The sequence below is a fragment of the Suricata suricatta genome, chromosome 11 (assembly GCF_006229205.1).
Source record: "Suricata suricatta isolate VVHF042 chromosome 11, meerkat_22Aug2017_6uvM2_HiC, whole genome shotgun sequence".
NCBI classification, from domain to species: domain Eukaryota; kingdom Metazoa; phylum Chordata; class Mammalia; order Carnivora; family Herpestidae; genus Suricata; species Suricata suricatta.
Window position 1 is genome coordinate 32,967,234 of NC_043710.1, and position 12,284 is coordinate 32,979,517.

A 12,284-nucleotide genomic window follows, 5' to 3' on the forward strand; every position below is an offset into this window, starting at 1 on the left:
TACATCTACCCACTTATGTACACTTGTGCACAATAATGTCTACACCCTCACCTGCTATAACAGAAGATTTAAGAACACATAGTTAAAATTATCTCTTTTTACAAACAATCCCCCAACCCTTTTCACTTGCTAGAGGAAATTCCTCAATAAGGTACATGTACAATCATACAAAGATGCCCAAGAACTATCTTTAAATGAAAAAATAAAGCAGATTTCATATCTGAATGAACCAACAATTGGCAGAGTACCCTAGGTAGAGGAGACGTGAGCTTGCAGATGGCTTATACTTGGTATTTTCACTTTTATGGTTACTATTCATAATTACATTTATTTGTTTATATACTTACTCATTTAATTCATTCATTTACACATTTATTGAGAATTTAGTCTGTGCTAAATTCTAGCTCTGTGTATAAAGCAATTGAAAATGTAGACCAAAAATGCTTGCTTTCATGAGCTTTCTAGTATAGGAACAGGTAATAAACAGCAGAAATAAAATATGGGAATGTGAAATGGTACTAAGTGGTATCGGTAAAATAATGCAGGGAAAGGAGATAGAAAAGGTCAAGAAAAGAGGGTTGTAGGCTTAATAAGACAACTGTGGAGAGCCTCTTTTTTTCTTCAGGAAAAAAATAAATGAAAATTGGAGAAAAATTATTTCATTTCCATCCAATTACCATTTACTGAGTACATTTAACATTTGTCAAGGTATAGACATAAACACAAAATAATTCAATATAAGAGTTTTCATGCTTAGTTGGAGTCATCTCAACTTCTATTCCCACTGATGCTGAACCTTTAATTTCTAGCATCTCTAAACAAAAATTATTATAATTGGGATCAGTGGAATCCTACTAAATGTCAGGTAATGCAGAATTACCTTACCTACCTTATCTCATCGACTCCCCACAGGTGACTAGGAAGTAGGCGGCACTCTTTCTATTTTACAAATGAGAAAGCAGTCTTGGAAATGTGACTGTGATCAGGCCAGCTTATGAAACCAGTAAGTAGCAAAACCAGAATTCAACAAGGAAATTGTGACTTGGTATCCTGAGCCTTTCCTACCATGCATGCTGCAGGACCCAGCCAAAGGAAGAGCCTCAGAGTTCTGGCATTGAATAAAGATTCAGTGGGGCTACCCTAAGCTTACAAAGCTTTTCTCGTAACATAGGCAGAGTATGACCATGCCTGCAATGGTAATGCTCTAAGGAGGTAGTGTTTGTTTTTTAAATGTCTCCATCATCTTTTAGCAATAACCACCCCCACTCTCTCTCTGGCTTTCTTTCTTTCTTTTTTTTCTCTGATGGAACTGGAAGGGGAGAGAAAAAAGCATAGTGAACTCTTACTGTATCAGTGGCCAATTAGTACGGAAAATGGCCCAATAAAATATTCTGTATCTAGGAACAGCTTGAAGCTGAAGTATCATTTAGAATTTAGTAAAAATGTAATGCACTAAATTAGTGGTCTTTAAGATTTTTGTGTAAGCTCTTTCAAAATCATTTTGTAAAGCTCTTTATCCTCTTGTATACTTTTATGGAGTATCCAACCTTCTCTTCTTCATATATGTACATATTTGTAAAGAAGTTAATTTCCAGTGCTTTATAAAAATTGACATTTAAAAAATAACTTCTATTAGTTTTTAATACTTAAGTCACATTCCTTTAAAAATATACTTTCCAGGGGCACTTGGGTGGCTCAGTCAGTTAAGCATCTGACTTCGTTCAGGTCATGATCTCGTGGTTCATGAATTTGTGCCCCACATTGGGCTGCTTTGGATTCCATGACTCCTTTTCTCTCTGCCCTTCCCCACTTACGCTCTGTCTCTCTCTGTCTTTCAAAAAATAAATAAGTGTAAAAAAAGTTTAAAAATATACTTTCCGTAAGCTCTTCTCTGTTGTAAAATTTTAATAGTTCCATTTTATCTTTAAATCTACTTCTGTTTCTATCGCAAAACGTTATTCTTTATAATTTGTCTGAAAGTGTGCATTGATTATCTTGTCATACTTCTATGAAACAAAAAAATTTAGAAAATAAAACTAGCTATTGTCGTTTGAGAAGTAAAAAAAAACATAGAAATTAAAATCATTTTTAAAATTTCTGGGGTGCTTGGGTGGCCCAGTTGTTTAAGTGTCTGATTTCGGCTCAGGTCATGATCTCGTGATTTGTGAGTTTGAGCCCTGCCTCAGGCTCTGTGCTGACAGCTCAGAGCCTAGAGCCTGCTTCAGATTCTGTGTCTCTCTCTCTCTGTCCTTTCCCTGCTCATGCTCTGTCTCTCTGTATCACAAAAATAAATAAATATAAAAAAAACAATAAAATAAAATAAATTAAAATTTCTTGTGAACATGTGGCTCTTAAAAAATCTTGATAGTTATCATTATGATTAATAAAATAATAGAATTTATTCCAAAATTTAACAGATATTAAACATAAAACCTAAGATTTTATTATAAGCACCTCTCTTAAGGACATCAATGAGCTTTTTGATTGTTTTTCAATTGGTTCAGGTATCCATGGATACCTATCACTTCCTCCTACAATGAGAGGCTTCAGCATCGACTCTATTTTTCTTTGTCTTTATAAGGATATTTACTAATCAAACGTGTTCACGTAAACATGTTTTGTTACATTTATGCTGTTTGCTAAATTAATGTTTGTATCTGATTTATCAGTTTTTTTAAAAAATCAGGTGTTTACAACCTTCTCTAGCTCCCAATTATGTAAGTATTCACGCAAGAGTGCACACCTGCATACTTCTACTTAACAAAGGACATTGTTGTAGAATGTCCTTAGCACAACTTCTACTTAACAAAGGACATTGTTGTAGAATGTCCTTAGCAACAAAATGGAGCACTTAATCTTTCCATAAAGATGTAGTTAAATGAAAAAGATCATATTATAATACCATATGACTTAGGAAAAAAGATAAGCTTATATTAAACAATTTGTTAGTGTTTTCAACCCTAAGGGAAAATTTTCAGTTATCAATTTCCATTGTATTTCTGAAAACAATCATTAAATTGTCCTCAAATAATATAACCATGATGCTGTTTATTTAATTATTAGTCAAGTATTTCTTTTTCTTAAAGTGCCCATTTCCTGAAGGGGAGACAAAACATAAATTCAAATTATATCCTGTTTTGAACTCAGAACCTGCCATAAATGATCTATGGCAACATATTCCCTATGGGTGACATCAGTATCAGGCATGCAATGCTATAGGATTTGTATATATATTTTTTATATAAGTAAAATATCTTTTTTATATTTTGGATCCAGAACAATGTTTTAATTTTATTTGAGGCATGGTCCCAAACTACATTCTGGTTCTGTTTTCAAAGCTATCAGTGACAATAATGTAACTTCATGTTCTAGAAACTCCACTTGTTAAATCAGTTCTACCATTTCAGACAAACAGAAGACATTGCTCCTTCCAATATGTATTACTAGACTTACTGGGTGTGAAGCAATTGGAGAGTGCCAGCTGAAAGGTACCATAGTAGGTAAGCACACACGCGCACACACACACACACACACACACGGCATTGCACAATGTGTCATCTCAGCTGGCTTGGCTAATAAAAATGCCAGCTAATTGTCCCTTATGGTTGTTGAGTCCCCCTGGAGAAACATGGGTTAAAATAGGATTGGTCTTACTTAGAACATGGTATATACCTGGAAATGTAGCTCTTGTTTGTTTGGCAAGAAATTACGTTTTAACTCCAACTCAGGTGATTCCACAAGGATTTCTGATCTCAACTAAGTGAGCTAAGTAACCACTGAGGTGTTAAATATATGCATAGTTTTTATTTTATGACTTTACTTCCAGATGTGCTCATGACAAGAAGTGTAAATAGGGTTTACATCTAGGTCATTTTAATCAATTGGTGAGGTTGTCAGAAGACCGACAATGAAGAGGATTCTGAGGCCACAGGTAGAGTCTCCAGAAAAGAGGGTCATGGGAGATGACTTGGACTCTCACGTGGTGAAAGCAGACAGGTATAGCAAAAGTACCTTGTAATTTCCATGGCTGGTATAGACCATAATTACTATGGTCAAGTCAGAAAGTGGTAATGATATTCAGGCGCATATCTAGGAAAATCCCTAAGGGTATGGCACACCCAATTCTGCCAAGTCATGTTCAGTTCTCCAAATAGACATAAAATATTTTTTCAGTTGGATTTTTTTTGCTAGTAACTGACTAATCTGAAAATAACCAATTGAATTCTAATAAGCCATTGCCCAATAACCAGTGGCTTGATTTAATTTAACTTGCTTTTCTTCATACCAGTGTAGATACAGCTTAAATACCCTTTGAGTGAACATTTTTTAGAAGTTGGCTTAATTCCTAATCAAACTCTGATGGGGCCTTTGGGCTTCAGAAAATTTAAAACTATAGCATTACCTTGTTCTTTCCCAGGCCAATTAACTGGGCAGATTCTTTGCATTCAATTTGAAGTTCCTGTACTCTAGCTAAAGTTTCATTTTCTCTCTCAGCAGTTGGAAACCTATCTCCTTGCACAACAGAAACTAAGCATGAAGCCCAGGCATACTGAGCTCAACGGGTCTTGGCGCCAGCCCCCAAATACTGGTGTGCAGAATATCCCAGAAAGTACAGTTTCACTCGGCTCCCTTTCATAAGCCATGGAAGGAAGTGAAGGAAGCATGCCAGGTTGTTATTCAACTCCTGTATTTAATCAAGCATTGCCTGGGCACTTCTGAACCTCTTCAGCTTCTAAATTGAGAGGAAAAGCAAAGAGAACACAGGATGGAAACTACTTAAAGGAGAAGGCTCTCAGGATTACTCAGGATCATGTGGCCATTCTCCCCAAACTCCTAAAGTCAGCAAGAAAATGTATTTCAGTCCTGGTGGGTATTTCTAACTGAACAGTTCACAGCTTTCTCAAGGATGCCAATATACCTTCATTCACTTTGTGTTAAGTGACTGACTGGTACACCGCACATGAGGCCCCTCACGACTGATCACACCACGATTTTACCATTCAGGTGTTTGGTACCCAAACAGGGCACCCTACTATGATAAAGACAGGTTTGTTTATGATCTAGTAGAACAACATAGGGCTTGCACAGAGCAACAGGTGCAGGCATGAGTCATTTTTGTTTCCTCACCTGCAAATGGGGAATCCAGCATGTGCCAGAAATTCCTGTACATCAAGGGACATTACCAATGTCTTTTCTCCTTTTTTTTTTTTTCCATTTGGGGCAGGAAACGGATGGCCCCTGTTTTGCCACCGCTCAAGAGACCCAGCCTGCCCCAAAGTTAAAATGGACCAACCTATGAAAGCTGGAGGGTTGGGCTTTTTTTTTTTAAGGCCTGAATGAGGTGATATCTTCATGCTGACAGCTGAGAAGCAGGTCAGTCAGGTTCCTGGGTGCTCTATTACACAAGCAAGATTCGGCCAGCTCCACCTAATTTTGTTTCTCTGACACCATCCTGCTCAGTGGGACATTGTCATACTTAACCCTTCTGCTTTCTCTAATCCTCGGCAGACTCGTTCCAGCCAGGACAGCTGTCTGTGTGATATTTTAGTTCCTGTTTGTAAATACCTCCAAAACCTGAAGGTAAGTGTGTGCTGGGTTAACCTAGGATTCTTTCTCTCTCTCTCTCTCTCTCTCTCTCTCTCTCATTTATTTATCAAAGAGATATAAAGCAGGCTCAACTTTTGCCAGAGCAGTCTGGCAAGTAGTCATGGAGACTCTTGTAAAAACAGATAGGTTTTCATTAAGAAATCACCTTCCAAATGAGCATTTGCATTAAGCGACTTGCTTTACGAATTATTGCCAAATTTGCTAGATGATGAACCACCTGGAGAGTTAAATAAAAACGTACTACATTTTAAGACTACAAGGGAGAGTTTCCTTAAATCAGATCTTAGTAAAAGTTTCAAGATGTTTAAAGTAGAAATGACAAGAATGTAAACTGATTTAGATTTTAATTATGCACTTGGGCTTTAAGTTCTTGCTAAAGTATTAGAATATGACATTGTTTGAAAAACAATCTTTGAATGCAATGAATTACAAGCTTCTGTATATATTTTCCAAAGATTTTATTAATCGAAAGCTTGGCAAAATGTTGTGTATGTAAATTATTTCACTTAACATGGTATTTGCGTATGGCCAGCACTCACTGGATTATCTAGAAGGTTAAGTCAGTTGTTTCAGAACATACTGTATCGAATTAAGGTGCGGATAAAGTTTCTTAAAATTATTTTCAGTTTGTAATTGTGTAAAAGGCTCCTATAATTAAAGGGATGCTTATTTACTGTTTAGCCCTTTCTATTTGATTCCCTGAGACATCTTCTACAGACAGGGGAATGTAATAGAAGGTTGAAAACCCCATGCTTGGGAATTTGGGTCCAGAATATTTCTTTTTAGAGACAGTCTTTCTTTCTAAGCTTCATACTCTTCCACGTAATTATTTATTTCAGTACTTAAGTTTATGACTGAGAATGCTCAAGTCAGTAGGGAGCGTGACTTAAATATTTTTCCTGGATTTATGCATACCCTGGTCTTTTAATTAGCATTATGTTCACAAACTTGAAATTTTTTTTCCTAAAGGAAAAGTCATGTTTTTTTCTTTTCTTTTTAAATCAAATAAAAGTGAAATGACACACGCTAAGGTCTTCAGGTACAATCCTCCTTTCTGGCTACTAAGTTTTCTCATCCTTTCAAAACCCTCTTACCAAAGAGACATATCTAGGAGCATAGTTCATTAGGTCCTCATCTAGCGGGGCTCTTTCATCTAGGAAAAGCAAAACACTGTTTAAGATCGTAAAGGCCACTCAAGAGTAACACTCAGGTTCTGCCTGGGGTATTGGCTGCATGTCAGACTGGATTTCCGAGGACAAAGACAAACAAAACCCACCTGTCTTAATCTGTAGCCTGAGATCTATAATAAGAAACAAGCAAAAGCAACTGAGAGAGAAGCAGCACAGTCCAAGTATTGTTTAGTTATTTCATGGCAGAATCTGGTTTTTCTATTATCCCCTCAGTGTGCCTGAACGAACTCTGTCCTTGAACAGTTCGGATTTTGACGGAGTTTAGAGTAACTAGCATTTCTCTCCCCTTGCACAGGTGGACCTCGCAGGGCACCTCCTTATTTCTATGGGTATGAAATGGTATAAAATGGGTATGACTCAGTTACAACAGGAAGGCTGGGCAGAATAATGGCTTTATGCATTTAAGGGGAAGCAAAATTATGCACAGACAGTGCGGATCCACATCCCTCAAGGGCCACAGGTGCCGTTTCCCCTACCACCTCTGCAGACCTCCGTACAAAACTCGTAATGTGAGACCACCTTTTAGTGTCAACACTAAAATCGGGGGGAGGAAATGGTGTTCGTTTTTCTCTGCATGCAGTAATTATTTTTTTTTAAGTATAACTCACACTCTCTGAAAATATTTTAAAACTTGTTAACTACCAGGAATGATAAAAGTAGTTCAATATATACAGAAAGGTTTAGAATCTGTGTTTCAAGTATCACAGAGTGGATGGAAATTCTTCTCTCTTTCTTTTCCCTTTATAATAATTCTAATCTTAGAGGTTTTTCAAGATTGTAATGGTCTTTGCTGGGTTCGGTGTTATACACGCTCCAAATTCCTCTCCTGAGTTTCCGCCTAAGGGCAAGAAGGAACAAAGACCAGGAGAGGAAACGATGAGACCTGCTTCTCCTGATTTTCTCTCGTCTACGACTGTACTTTTCTATCCTCTCACTTCTGTCTGCCTCCACAGGGAACCTCATTGACAGATGAACTTGGGCACACGTGTGTACACCAACCATCATCCAGCATTACCTCACGTAACAAGGACACAGCATAGTTTAAATATTTAAAATCTAGAGATGGAGAGAGGCTGAGAGGAAAGTGCAGAGTAAAAGAGCACAGATTTCTTTCATTGCCCTTCAAAGCTTCTGTGTCACCTCCACTAGCCTTTGCTGCTTATAATGTGTCTTGTTCGATTCAGAATGTGGTCGAACTTAACTATTTCCTTGTCCTCGCCCCAGCAAGAGCCCAGGCCTGGTTTTCTGAAGAGCTGATGGTTTCAATTCCTGGCGACTTATATCCCTTTAAGATGAGGGCTCCTGAGTGAGAGGTGTAACCTGTTTCTCTTGGAAGCCAAGGAGCAGAAGGGAAGATGTCTTCCGCTTTCAGGCTGGGACAACGGGAATAAACCGATTCTCCCAGAAGCCTTGCCCACAACTGGAATAAACTGTGAATAGTATTCACAACATAGGTCATCCATCTCTTTCCTTTCTTTTCCCTCAAGATAAATTATAGGCAGTTAATGAGCTTGGCTCATTTGGGGGTATTGATACCGTAGGTTTTCAAGTTACAGTCAAAAGCTGAGTAAAGGGTAGAGAGATCCCCTTGGTGGTTCAATGTTACAAAGTGAATCAGGAACAACAAAACTCACTTTGCTGACTCTTGATATGTGGATTCTCATTACGGGAAGGCAGTGAAAGCTCATTCCTCATGTAACATGAGAAAATTAGAACAGTGGATGGCTGTTTTTTTCCTTCTGACCACCACTTCATTAGGATGAAAAAATAACCAAAAAGCCTAGGTGTAGGGAAAGCAAATCAAGATGTATAATAATGCTACAGTGGCTACAATGGGTGGCTAAGTATAATTCATAAACAAATCAGACCACTGGAATTAGACAATGAAGAAGGTTATAATGTTTGCTATGAACCTGACAGAGTTCACAGAAGAATGTTTCCGAGAAGACACATGTAAGTATTTTTAAATCAAACTGAATCGTATTTTAAATGTGCTAGATGAAGCATCAGTTTAATAATGTGTTGGTGAACTACAGGTCCTGGGGATAAGAACAGGTATTTTGTAAACTATAAGCTGAAGGTGTCCACTCAGAACCATAGAGACAATTGTTGGTATTTTCTTAAATTGGGGTAAGTGTATTTAGTGTGTCTGAGAGGTAGTTCAGGTAGAAGACCCTATTTTCTCGTGTTTAAAATCATGATATTATAAACTGCTTTGGGTAAAATAATACGATTTAGAAAATATTGGTGGGAAGAAGTTCTAAAATGCAGCTGAACTCTAGATTCCTTTGTAACCAGTTTCTATATTCTTTTGTAACTTCTTTTACTCAGATGAGTGATTACTAGCTTTAATACTGGGGTTTGAGTCCTAACCCTATCTTCCTCACTAGTTCTATGGACTTGGTCACAATTACTCCCATTTTTAATGCCCCATTTAATTATGTGTACAACAGGATTGATCATCCTTTCTTTATTGTATGTTTGATTGGTTTGGGTAAGAATTAAATGAGAAAACATGTGAAGCCTCCGACTTAATAAATGCATAATAGTGATGTTTTTTAATTATGTTAACATTTTTTAGGCTCTAAACCCATTTTCTTGGCTATCACAGAAATGTGAAAAATATAAACAAACAGTATAACAAATATAAACACCTGTGTAATCCCTACCAGGTCAAGAAACAGTATCACAAGCATACAGATGCCCCTTCTGTGCCCCCTCCAACATCAATACCATCTCCTCCCTTCCCACAAGTAACCACATTCCTGACTTCTAACATTTTAGTTTTGTACCTGTTTTTGAATTTTACATACATAGAATCACACACTACAACTGGCATTCTGAGCTCTGCATTATGTTTATCATAATCACCTGTGTTGTACATGGCTCTAGTTTGTTAATTTTCACGTATTTCACAATTTATTATCCAATCTGTTACTAATGGATGTTTAGGTTGGAGACATTTATAAATAATGCTCCTATGAATATTCTTATATGTCTGTATGCCTTGCTTTTTAAGTAGAATTTTTTAAATGATAAGCATAAGGTATGGCATATATTTCTAAGACTTAAGGATCCACAGGTATGGACTAATTACCAAAAGCTTTTGAAAAAAATATAGATAGGATGTGTTATAAATATATTTAAGTTGTACCACTATGTAAGATATCATTAATCAGGGAGAGCTTTTAAGAAATGGCAGGTGGAACGCCTTGGGGCTCAGTTGGTTAAGCATCTGACTCTTGATTTCTGCTCAGGTCCTGATCTCATGGTTCATGGGATTGAGCTCCATGTCCAGCTAGGGGCTGAGAACGTGGAGAATGCTTGAGATTCTCTCTCTCCCTTTCTCTCTGTCCCGCTCCCTCTTGCGCGCGTGCGCGTGCGTGCGTGCGCGCGCGCGCACACACACACACACACACACACACACACGCTCTCTCTCAAATAAATAGATAAGCATTAAAAAAAAAAAGAGGGGCGCCTGGTTGGCTCAGTCCGTTGAGCGTCTGACTTCGGCTCAGGTCATGATCTCATGGTTCGTGGGTTCGACCTCGTTCAGGCTCTGTGCTGACAGCTAGCTCAGAGCCTGGAGCCTACTTCAGATTCTGTGTCTCCCTGTCTCTCTGACCCTCCCCTGTTTGTGCTGTCTCTCTCAAAAATAAATAAAACATTTAAAAAAATGGCAGGCAATACTAGACCTGAAAATAGCAGTTGTGGGGTGCTTGGGTGATTCAGCCAACTTCAGCTCAGGTCATGATCTCATGGTTCGTGGGTTCGAGCCCCCCCATCAGGCTCTCTGCTGACAGCTCAGAGCCTGGAGCCTGCTTCTGATTCTGTGTCTCCCTCTCTCTCTCTCTCTGACCCTCCTCCACTCACATTCTGTGTGTGTGTCTCTCTCAAAATAAATAAATGTTAAAATAAAATAGCAGTTGCACCTCCCTTTTCTTATCTTAGTCACCCTAGAGGCTATTACTGAAAAATTAGCTCTAAGATCCAACTCAAAGAGCAGGAAATCAGCTTTCAGACTTTATTGTTTGAGGAAGAATAGCCTAATGTTTGTAAAAGAATATTTTAATATTAAAGATCTTTCACATTTTAGCATCTAATTAGGTTGGAGTCAGTAGTCTTGGATTTCAGCGCTGCTCTTCCATTCACTAGTTTCCATGACTAGCCACTCTGAACCTCAGTTTTTTCCTCTGCAAAATGAGGATATTACAAGCTTGATTTTTTTTTGTCTCAAGGGATGATTGTGAGGATCAAGCAAGATGGTATTGCAAGCCTTTTGAACTATATATAAGACACAGAAATATTCTTATATTTTAATAATAAAAAATGGAAGTTACTGTCTTATTAGTTACTTACTTTAGGCAAGATATTCTTTAAGAGACTTGTATGTAAATCTTTATTTACTCTTCAGAACAACACTGCAAGGTCAATATGATTCTGAGGATGATGATGCTTATTATGATGATGGTTATTTTTCACAGGTTATCCATATTGCAAGTAAGAATTTTAATATAAATCTAATTTTAAAACCTTTGGCCCATATCTTCCTATCTGTAAATTGTGGCATTTCCACACTTCAGAGGCAGAAGAAAATGCCTGGATAAGACAACTGTACAAGAGTTTCAACCCCCGACTCTGCTACTATCTAGCACATGCTCCCAGCCAGATTCTTCACTTACACAGTAAAAGGTTATAAGGAAAGAATACCCTAAAATCTAAAAGTCTTTATGAATTTCCCTAATTGGGGATTAACAGAAGAAGAGGATCGTGAAGTGAAAAGCATTGTCAAAAAAGGGATGTTAATTTCAAATTCAAATAATTCAAATTAGGTGCTAGTGAAACGTTTTCAAGTAGGTTTCCTGACTGATTCACTTGAAAGTGATATGTTTAGAGTACCATCAACAACATCGCTTTCATCATAAATATTCCAAATTATATCTTTATAAAGAATATCTTTTCTTAAATAGGTTAAAGAAATCAGCCAGCTCTACATGTCCTATATTTATAATATTTTACTTAACAATGCATATATAATATTCCATATACATATGACTCTCTCTGTCTATATATGTATTCATAGTTCATATATATATTTCAACTTGTCCCAAGCTAAATGATTCTTTGAATAGTGGAATAGGTGTGTATGGCTTGACAGTTTTTTGCATGGCTCTTCCTTAGAAGAAAGGAGAGTAAAATGTTATACAGAATATAGAACTCACTCTAGTTTTACTACATAATCCAAAGAAAACAAACTTTTGGAATAAAGAGTATGGTATTATCAGTTCAGTATTATGTACCTAGAGATCCTTATCACTTAAAAAGATTTTGGGGGAGCACCTGGGTGGTTCAGTTGGTTAAGCATTTGACTTTGGCTCAGGCCATGATCTCAACATTTGTGAGTTCAAGCCCCACATCAGGCTCTGTGCTGACAGCTCAGAGCCTGGAGCCTGCTTCAGATTCTGTGTCTCACACTCTCTCTGCCCC

The 12,284-nt window shown here is 37.5% G+C and overlaps 1 protein-coding gene across 1 annotated transcript in view; it reads right to left on the bottom strand.

The window, feature by feature from the left end:
- Positions 1–12,284, bottom strand: part of ANO3 (anoctamin 3) — a 258,575-nt gene that overhangs the window by 54,551 nt on the left and 191,740 nt on the right. The gene's annotated exons all lie outside the window — the stretch shown is intronic.